Source organism: Ornithodoros turicata, chromosome 9 (genome assembly GCF_037126465.1).
Source record: "Ornithodoros turicata isolate Travis chromosome 9, ASM3712646v1, whole genome shotgun sequence".
NCBI classification, from domain to species: Eukaryota; Metazoa; Arthropoda; class Arachnida; order Ixodida; family Argasidae; genus Ornithodoros; species Ornithodoros turicata.
This window is the reverse complement of record NC_088209.1, coordinates 3962479-3972264: the sequence shown is the minus strand read 5'-3', so window position 1 is coordinate 3972264 and position 9786 is coordinate 3962479. Positions and strand designations below refer to the sequence as shown.

Sequence of the window (9786 nt, the reverse complement as noted above, 5' to 3'; positions counted from 1 at the left end):
GCGGCTACACCAACGACCTAACTGCATAACACAACACAAAACTAGGTGCAAAAACTGTGACACAGACATGTAGACACAAACCACGACACAAACATAAGAAGTTCTAAGACACAGACTACCTTGCACTTTCGTACCCATACGAAACATAACCACATAACAATGAAAGATGGAAGTTACAGAAAAGGACCTATGTTGTTCCAGCCTCAGAACATAAGGTCTCTAACTCACGTAACAACCATAACAACCACCGTTCGCTATGTCGTTTTTTTTTTGTATCACGTGACCATCAAGCGGAAGGAGAGAGAGTTGACGGCGGGTTGGCGCATGCGCAATAGACCGAGCGGAGTCTCTCACGAGGGGCAGGTGTTTCATTTGAAATTTGAACGGCGGACGCTGGGTCGGCGGTGTCTTTCGTTGGGAGGCAAGTGCGTTCGCTGTCTTATCCGTGTATTATGGTGTCTTCGATCGTGTTGTACTGTTCCTCGATACAAGCATCGGTCTACGAACTGCCAATCGGATTTCAAAGTGAAGTGTTGTCGTGAATTCTGGCTCGATGAACATGTTCGAGCGCCGTCAGATCTGTATAGCGGTGACAAGAAAATAGGATTCATGAAGCAGCAGCATTTTATGTTTGACGTGTAGCAGGCAAGGAGATGATGATCAAGAGATTGTGCTCAAGTATGTGACAGTTGTTCGTTGCTGGGAATAAGCTGTGTCGATATGCGTGTTTTGCAAGTTTGGACTTTGCTCCAGTGTCCTAGGAAGCGCTACACAATGGACTCTACGCTCAGTGCATGTAAATGCGTCAAACTGCCAACTGTGTCAGTATAATGACTCAAATAAATTTCTGTTCATTACGACACTTTTCACAGTTGTTTGGGGATCACGGAATAACTTTACGGCGTGCGTGAAAGCTAGTAGACTTAGAGGTCAGGGGGAGCCGGTACAGGCCAGTATGGAAAGCAGAAGTCAGCAACAGCCAGAACCGGTCGGGCTGCGAGCCCGACGGAAAGACTTCTGATTGGAGGATTGAGGAAGCAATCGCTGCATTCTCATTGGTCATGTGCCCAGTGTTGTGTGAATTTATCTATACTATGGGCGCTATGGGGAGTTGGTGAGAGCTGGTGTAAGAAGGAGTAAGATGCACGCGTTACCGCTTCTCAGTGAGGTTCGTACAACTCTTATACGCCTTCCTCTCAAACGAAGGGGTAGATGTTCATCTTTTCTCCTTTTGTGAGGTGTAAATCTGACGTAAAAAGAGTAGAAATGGGAACTCTACCTTTTTCACTCCATGTGAACACCTTTTAGAATAACAGTGTATGGGGAAACTGGTGGAGAGAATGGTTTTGCATCGCCTCGACTGGTGGCTCGAAAAACAACGTGCGTTCCCTCACGAAATGGCTGGATTTCGTCCCCACCGAAGCTCCATGGATCCAGTTCTCAACCTAGTCTCTACAGTTCAACATGCTCGTGCCCATCGACGGATCGTACGATCGGTTTTCCTCGACATCAAGCACGCATATGATACCGTCTCGCATATTTGTGTGCTGCACGCCTTGCGCTCGTTTGGAGTATCCGGTCGGCTTTCCATCTAGTTCCAAGACTTCCTTACGGACCGAGCTGTCGCTGTCCGTACGTTCCAAGGCCAAAGCCCTCAGCATCCTGTTCCTCAAGGAGTCCCCCAAGGAAGCATTCTCAGCCCGACGCTCTTTAACGTGGTGATGGCTGGCCTAGAATCAGTAATTCCTCGCAAAGTGTCGTTTTTCGTGTATGCAGATGACGTCACCCTTTGGACAGTAGGAAAATCACGCCCAGCTCTCCAGCGCCGCCTGGAGCTCGCTTTAAACGATATCCATACCTACCTCACGCACCTTGGGATGGACCTTTCACCCGAAAAGTGTGTCGAGCTGCCTTTCACGCGTAAAGCTATGGCCAATTTCCCTCTTTGGCTTGGTCCACAGAAGCTTGAACCGGTCTGCTTTCACCGCTTCCTTGGCGTGGTAATCGACTCGGACTTGCCCTGGGCTCGGCACATTAAACACCTTGAAACTAATGTGCAGCGATGGCTCCCCGCAATTAAACATCTTTCTTGCTCAGGATGGGGCTGTGATCAGCGTTCCCTGCTCACGGTTTACGCGGCATTGGTGAGTGCGACTGTGCTTTACAGCCTTCCTATTGCTGCACAGGATATCAACAACTTCATCAAATACACTTCGGTCCCTGTTTGCTCGAAGGTTTCGTCGGTGCCTCGGAGTTCCAAGAACGGCTGAAACACGGCAAGTACTGGCTGAAGCTGGTGAGCTCCCGATTGAGGTTCTCCGTGAACGGGAAACGGCTCGGCACTACCTCCGTTTGCGTGCTCAGATTCCCCGCCACCCGCTCCTCAGGAAAATTCGATACCGCCCTCAAAGCGACTTCTATCGAGTAGCGATTATCTCTGTCGCGGGCCTCACGACGTTCGAAGAAACACTACGTCGAACTTCCTGGGATGTACTGGGGCAGAACGACCCTGATGTAGCGTTTAACATTATGCTGAGCAAATACAAAGAACATGTGACATGACACATGCTTTCCTGTCAAAACCTATGTCACGCATAGAACTGCACGTAAACCCTGGATAATGTCACTCCATTTGCGCAAAATGCGGAAGCGCAACAAGTTGTTTGCAAGAACATCGCACACAAGCCAATTGGCTCAAATACAAACAATTCAGGAACTCCCTTAACAGCGAACTTCGAGCAAGCAAGATAGCGCACATTAGAAACCAGTTAGAAGTGAGTAATGGAGCGGTGCTTTCGAGGAACTTAAACTCTCTCATGGAACGACGTGAACCTCAACGTCATTGCACTTCCATTCCTGTTGACGGTCGGGAAATTTGTGGTACAGAGCTTGCCTCCGCATTTAACGATCACTTTGTTAAGCCACTTGGCACCAGTGATTACAGTCAGCCTGTCTTTCATGACGAGTCCCCTGCTGACTCATTGTTTCTTGGTCCGACTGACGTGCCTGAAGTACTTGCCACCGTTAAGTCCTTGAAAAATAGCAACGCCCTTGATGCATTCGGTCTAAGCTTAAAGAGCATGAAACATGCTGCCCACATCATTGCTCCTCTTCTTACGCACAACATAAACCTTTGCATGCAATGTGGCAGATTTCCAGATCAAATGAAAATTGCCAAAGTGCTACCCATTTTCAAGAAAGGTGATCGGAACAAGCTCACTAACTATCGGCCGATCTTCATTCTCCCACACTTCTCCAAGGTGAACGAGAAAATTATCTACAAAAGGCTAGTCCTTTACCTTGAACGCAACAGCATTCTCTCACCTAAACAGTACGGATTTAGGCAACACAAATCCACAGAACTTGCACTCCTCGTCCAGAAAGAATTAATCTTGCACAATTTTGAAGCAAAGAACATCACTCTGGGGGTGTACGTTGATTTCTCCAAAGCGTTTGACACGATTAATCATAATACTCTTCTAGGCAAACTAAATCACTACGGGGTCCGCGGTTCTACCCTTCTATTCTTTCAGTCCTACTTAGCTCATCGCTACCAGTTTGTCTCTATCAATAACGTTTTCGCTTCGGAACCTATCTGCATTACAACGGGGGTTCCTCAGGGCAGCATTCTCGGACCTGTTTTGTTCCTCATCAGTAGTAATGTATCAGCTCAACTGGCCCACAACTCACACAGTGGCCTGGACGCCATTAATGAGCAATTAGAGCAATTTGGGACCCCCCACATTAATTAGGATCATTCAGGGAGTCATTACACTAATTGGGGATCATCTAAGACAAGTCCAGACCACTGTGTGAGTTGTGGGCTAGTTGAGCTGCTAAAAAATAAAAAAAATAGGTAGAAAATAAAATAAAAAGATGGAAATAGAGTGGAGAGAAACAATTTATTCGAAAATCAACGATGCCGCGACGGAGCACGGAGGCAGGTTGCAAAGCATCGCAGCACCAGTTCCAGACATCCTGTGACGTCAGCTGTGACGTCATCATGGCATGTCTGGGCAAGTTAGGACAGCTCTGGACATGCAAGGAGAAAAACACTCGTAATACAGAGGCTGGGAAAGCAAGAGTATGCAAACCATCAATAGCTAACAAGAAAATAGAACTAGTTACACAACAAATGATCCCACCACAACAGGAGCGCAGAACCATGCGACTGCTCCATCCGAGAGGCAGGCAGAAACTGACTCGTAATGCTTTTTTGTCCTGTATAAAGCCCCGCAGCTACACCCCCTAGCGGTTACTTTCTCAACTAATCTCACAACAAAATTATTAAGAATCACGCCAGCGCTACTGCCGTTCCCAAGGCAGAAGAAGATAGAAAATGGCGGGGATGCCAGAACAACAGCAACCAGCACCCGACGTGCACGGGCACGAAAATCGCAAACAAAGCGGGAACAAAGTTGGCGAAAGCATTAGTTACACAACAAATCACCTCACCACAGTAGGAGCGCAGGCCGATGCGACTGCTCTCGTCGACAGCCAGGGATCAAGTGACGACGGAGCGAACGACCGCACGTCTTCTCCCAACGAGAGCCAGAGGTGGACTGACGTAAGCGCCACTCTACGGGTGCTACGCATGCGCGCGCTCGTAGCGCCCTCTGCGCGCTCCTACCGCCACCTGCGAGAGGCTAAGAGAGAAGAGCATTCCTGCGCCCCCTGCTGGCCGTTCTCATTGGTCGTGAGGCTAAGTGAGAAGAGCATTCCTGCGCCCCCTGCTGGCAGTTCTCATTGGTCCAGACATCATCCTATTGTCTCAGGGCTACACTGTTCTTTTCCACTAATGCTCCTTTGGTCAATCTGCAGTGAAGCCACGGTATGACGTCATCATGCACCTGCGTGGCTCAAGGACGCGTGCGCTCTAGACAGGGGACCTATTATTTATTGAATCACTATCCCAAGATTATTTCCTTTATTCTTCTATAACGATTGCATAGGAAACTATTGCAGAAGAGCACCATGCATGAAAACTGATCGTAGGAATTCCAAAGTCTTACTAAATGAGACTTGCAAAAGAACAAAATATCCTAACATGTAACTCCATCAACGGCTAATAAGAGGACTAGGCACTCAACAAATCAACGCGCGCAGAACTCAGGGCAGCACTATCGTCAAGACGACAATGTTCCTTGTCAAAAAAGAAAAAAATACAAAGCGTTAACACAGGAAAGCATGCATATCGGAGCATGTCAGGACAAATTCGCACGACTGTTGGGCAACAGAGGAAAACGAACACTTGAACAGAGTGAAAAGACACTCACCATCATTTTTCCCGTTCACAGCATTCCCTCATTGTAAATCCGCTCGTCACAAAATCCACCTGCATCGTCGAACACCATTCACCAGTAACGAACCACAGATCCGCACCCCATCAGAGGCAGACAGAACCCCACCTAAGCTACGCTCTTCAACTGACGATCAACGCAATTGTCAGGATCATAATTACCGTGTCTACACCCGCCAGTGTCCAAGAGAGAAGTGAATCCTTGCGCCCCCTGCAGGCCAGTCTCATTGGTCGTGACGGCATCCTATTGTCTCAGGGCTACCCTGTTTTTTTCCACTAATGCTCCTCTAGACAAGGTCAACCTGCAGTGAAGCCACGGTATGACGTCATCTTGCAGGTGCGTGGCTCAAGAACGCGTACGCTCTAGACATGGGGCCTGTTATTTATTGAATCACTATCCCAAGATTATTTCCTTTATTCTTCTATAACGATTGTATAGGGAACTATTGCAGAAGAGCACCATAGAAAAGAGGAGATTATAGCATTTCATTCCCAAAGTCTTACTGTACAGGGAAAAAATGGTGCAGCAAGACATGTTCATCCCACCCGAGAGCCAGGTAGATAATTGAATAATGATGCTTTGTTCCTCCTGAATAAAGTCAAACACCTGTCCCCCTCGCGGTTACTCTCTGAACTAAATGAATCGCAAAAGTATTAAGAATAGCACTATTCCCATTCAAGGCAGCACTATCGTCAAGAATATTCCTTGTACAAAAAGAAAAAAACTACATGTAGAAGGAAAGCATGTCAGAACAAGCCCAGGCATGTCAGCGCATGTTTGTCAGACAACAAGGGGGAAAAGCGAAAAGAAACAAAGAAGGAAACCAGCATCAAACTATTTCCAAGCACACGCACTCCTCTTGTTCAAAAACAGTGCTCATCATAAATCTGTCCAGGGGAATACACACCATTTTGCTACACTTTTTCCAGTAACAGTCAACGCATTGCTACAGACTGCGTGACATCATCACATCCTGTCTGAAGAAGACACCGGCAAAGACTCCTATTAATTATTGAATCGCAAGATTATTTCCTTTGTCCTACTCTGAATGACATTGATTCTCTCATTAAAATTCAACAAAAAAGCACCCTGCATATTAACTATTTTCACCCCAAAGGCTCATCATGGTCATTAGAATTACAGTAAACTACCACTGCTCCTTAAAATAATAAGTGAGACCACTCAACGTCACCTCCAGGCTTATGTAATACATGACCCTTTCTATGCTCATACATTCGTTGTCTGAGGCTACACCTGCAAGCAAAAACGCGCGGAAGCCGGGTGGGCAAAGTTCCATTCGCGCATTGCGAGCATAAAGGTGGGAAAGCCTGGGAGCAAAGTTCTATTCGCGCACTCCAAAGCACAAGACAGAACGCCTTTACGGGAACATGATGGCATTCCTATACTATATTAATGATTATTGCATTGCAGTTTCGAAAAGCTTCTACAAAACTATAATTTTAGGAGCCCATTAAAATTCAACTTTCTATGGAAACTATAATTGCCCTATTACTTGGATCGCTACTAATGAAGCGCTCCAATTTTTTCTCTCTTCCCTTTTCAGCCTTGTCATGCAGTGAAGCCGACTCATATCCAAAATAATTAATTTACACTGAGGGTGCCGTGCTTCAGGAATTCCTATCCTGCGTTCAGATGCAAGCATTTCTTCACGGATACCTTTAACAGCTGACTTCCTCAACATACCGAGCTCCTAACAACATCTAACAAACAATCAGAGAAACCCACTTCTCAGCTGCACCATGCGACTTTCTTCTGCGTAAAATCGGTGATTTGAGGAAGAGAGCAGCGAAAAATTGCGCGCACTTGTGCTTGACTTAAAAAACCTGAAGCATATGCTAATAAACTAAGAAAAAGACACTCAGGTCTGGTATGTGATAGTGCCACATACGCAGACGCATTGCCCTTGCGTAAAGAAAGCACAGGACAGGGATACACAAATTTCCTTAGGTGAGCAGGGAAAAGGCTTAAGACCTCAGGTCACCACACATCGCCACGCGGCTAGCACAACATGACACCAACAAGATACTAGCAGCGGGAAGAACTGCAACACTGCTAAACAAGTCCAGACATGCCACGATGACGTCACAAATCAGGAGAAAAAAAGCACACGCATGCACGCACAGAGGACAACGCATTAAACACACGGAGCGCTCAGGAATAATCGTAGCGTTACCGCACTTCGCTACGAAGCTCAACGTCTAACACAAGACGACACAACAACAAGATATTAACGAAGGGTAAAAATTGCAACACTGATCAAGTCCAGACATGCGACATCGCATACAAAACACTGCTCATCGGGGAAAAGGCCTAAGCCCGCGGCGGATCATCATAGAGCATACACAACTTCATTTTTCTACTTCGCGTGAACTAAACGCGGTCTGCTTGGAAAACGACGTACAAATTTTCTTAAGGAGCAGAGAAATATAGAAATTTCTACTCCGTGCTCAGATACCAGCATTTCTGCTCAAAAACCTGCAAAATTAAGCACTGCTTACTTCGTCAAGATATCGAACACCCAACAAAATCAAACAAACAACCCCACTTCCACTGGTAGAACACTATTCAGCTTTTACGCAGGAGGCTTTCTTCTACATAAAAGTAGAGAAAATAAGAAAAAGAGCAGCGAAATATTACACGCACTTTTGCATGACTTAAAAAACCTGAAGCATATGCCAATAAACCAAGAAAAAGACACTCATGTCTGGTATATGATAGTGCCACATACACAGACGCATTACCCTTGCGTAAAGAAAGCACAGGACAGGGATACACAAATTTCCTTCAGTGAGCAGGGAAAAGGCTTAAGCCGTACCGCCTAGGAATAATCGGAGAATCACCGCTTATCGCTACGCGGCTAGCACAACATGACAGCAACAAGATATCAGCGAAGGGTAAAAATTGCAGCAAGAAAGACACTACTGAACAAGTCTAGACATGCGACATCGAATGCCAAAACACTGGTGATCGGGGAAAAGGGCTAAGCCTGCGGCGGATCATCATAGAGCATACATAAGTTCATTTCGCGTAAACTAAACGCGGCCTGCTTGGAAAACGACGTACAAAGTTTCTTAGGGAGCAGAGAAATATAGCAATTTCTACTCCGTGCTCAGATACCAGCATTTCTGCTCAAAACCCTGCAAAATTAAGCACTGCTTACTTCATCATGATATCGAACACCCAACAAAATCAAACAAAATCAAACAAACAACCCCACTTCCACTGATAGAACATTATTCAGCTTTTACGCAGGAGGCTTTCTTCTACATATAAGTAGAGAAAATAAGAAAAGAGCAGCGAAAATTACACGCACTTTTGCTCGAATAGCAATAAGAGAAAAAAATAAAATAAAATATCGACACACACGCTAATAAACTGTGACAAAGACACCCATTTCTGCTATCAGATAATTATTGCATAATGCTAAATACTCATTTGCATTGTCCCTGCGTGAAGAAAGCACAGGGCAGGGATACACAATTTATCTTAAGCGAGCAGGGAAAGTCACTTCTACTCGAACAGCTTAATACCATAAAGTCTGAATTTTTGCAAAGCAAATAAAGCTTGAACAGCGCTACGAACGTGACAGACACATACTAACAAACAAACAAACAAACACTTCTATTCATTTCTATTGATAAAGGCGTAAACCACACTACAAGAACAAAGCACGCGGCTTCAGGAAAGCGTATCAAATGCATCGCAACAGGACCGGCTCTCATAAAATAGCCTGCCCAAAACGAAGACTTCACCAGGTTCGCGAGGTAATTCCATTAAAAACGCTCTCGGTCTATCATACAGATAGCAATGCAAGCGCTGCTTCCCTTATTTTTTAAGCCACTATTCCACGCAATGGCACATAAATGTATCACTCGTGTCACATGAAAAAGCACACACAAAGAACTTACTTGTCAAGTGGGATCCCTGGTTCACACATACACAGACACACACTCACATTTTCACAATCACAAACACAAAGTCCACCACAACCACATAAATCCATATTATTCCTCAGGTCAATAATTATCCTACCATCGTCAAAAGATGGCTCACTCTTGTATGCGATCGCAAAGCGATAGGTCCTCGTTCCGGATGTAATAGGATATCGCCACTCGGCCGACGCGAACCAAAAAAGAAAGAAAGGAATGCGCGTTCGCTATACCTCCACAAAGAAAACGGTGCCGTGCTTCTACGCAGCGCTCATCATACAGGAGTGAATTGTCTTCTTCGTTTTCCTTTTATTTTCTTGCACCCATATATTTTGCAAGAATACTATAGAGCAGAACGGACAAATGTGAACATCATTCGCTACACACTGTAGCTCTCACCATTTTTAAACCAAACCACTTAACATGTGTTCATAGGTCTTCACTAAATAGGTGAGCCGATAATGACTCAAAATGAAATGAAATCAAATCAAATAATCATTCCAGCATCGCTGGCTGCAAGCTTGGGTACCCTGCTT

General features: G+C 45.5%; 1 long non-coding RNA gene across 1 annotated transcript; it reads right to left on the bottom strand.

Annotated features, from left to right (window-relative positions):
• Positions 1-4015: 4015 nt before the first annotated feature.
• Positions 4016-9503, bottom strand: LOC135369211 (uncharacterized). Its single transcript, XR_010414975.1, has 4 exons — positions 9230-9503; positions 5462-5601; positions 5277-5335; positions 4016-4032 (listed from the first exon to the last, which is right to left on the bottom strand). It is a non-coding gene; the product is annotated as an uncharacterized LOC135369211 (long non-coding RNA).
• Between the last annotated feature and the right edge of the window lie 283 nt (positions 9504-9786).